Source organism: Tiliqua scincoides, chromosome 3, assembly GCF_035046505.1.
Source record: "Tiliqua scincoides isolate rTilSci1 chromosome 3, rTilSci1.hap2, whole genome shotgun sequence".
Taxonomy (NCBI): Eukaryota; Metazoa; Chordata; class Lepidosauria; order Squamata; family Scincidae; genus Tiliqua; species Tiliqua scincoides.
This window is the reverse complement of record NC_089823.1, coordinates 140,101,490-140,102,771: the sequence shown is the minus strand read 5'-3', so window position 1 is coordinate 140,102,771 and position 1,282 is coordinate 140,101,490.

The window sequence follows — 1,282 nt, the reverse complement described above, 5'->3', positions numbered from 1 at the left end:
ATCTCCGGGTCAATCAGAGGGTAGAGCCTTTCAACTCTGAACAGTTTAGTTTCTCAGCTCTGAAAAGTTTAGTTTCTCTGCTCAGCTCAGGCAGGCACCTCCTTAGTTGCTTTTGTAATTTTCCTGGGACATTCCAGCCAAAGGTAACCTTTTATTCTCCTTCCTTCTGCTGCAGCCTGGTTCTGCATTGCAAATGCTTGCAAAGCAGGTCTGTTTTTTGAAACACCAGGATGGGATCCTCCTTCCCAGGCTACAATTCAGTGCACCCTGACATCAGAATAACATCCATGGAAAGCAGTGGGTCTACTTCTGAGTAAAAAGGGTTGCAAATATCTCATCTCTGTACTGTGAATTGAATTGCACACTCTCAGTTATGTGTTATGGGTTGTATGTTGTATGTAGAGCTTCTGGCTTAACACACCAGACACCTTAAAGGTGGATTTGATTCATGGACCTCCTGCAGTGGTTCCTAAACTTTTTCACTTGCATATCCCTTGGCAGCCCATTTCCATAAATTGTACCCTTCATATTAGCAAAATGTTTGTAATAATACAAGCCCTCATCTCCTCTCAGACTTCATGTATTCATCACATATTTTCTCTTTTCATCTATTTGAAGAACAGAAGACTCTGCCTTTGCACTGTTTTGCACCAGAAGTGTGCTGAGAAATTCTGGGTGACTGATCACTTTCCATATTATGTTCCAGCTTTTTTACTGTGCTGGTTTTCAATCACTGGTTCATAGATGAATTGATGACCTAAAACTAGCTATTGGTGGGGCTTTCACAGCCAACTACCTACCTTCCTTCCTGCCTTGCTGGCCCTGCGAAGCATTCTGGAGCATGACCTGCCTTTTTCTGCCATTATTCCATTCTTTTTCAAGTACCCCTAAAGGTTCTGTTGAGTGTCCCTGGGAGTACATGAATACCAGGTTGGGAACCACCGATTTACTGGTATGTAGTTTACAGTGCACTTACTCTGATAGTGTTTGCAAAAAGGTGGTGAAGACCAGAATTTAAAAAAGGATAAAAATGTATCTTATGATCTTATACTATGTTTTTAATAAATTAGAGACTACAGTTCTTAGGTAACAATTAGTGGTAGGTTATTTTTCAGGATCTGGCCTGGGGTAAAATCAGACAAAACTACAGTCAGACACCCCCCTAAGTTTAACCCCAACTTATCCGAGGGTCATAGAAAATTTCATGATTGTTGGCTCAAAACCTGCCCTCGACTTATCTGTGGGGTTAACTTAGAGGCGGGTGTCTGTGGTATATTCTATG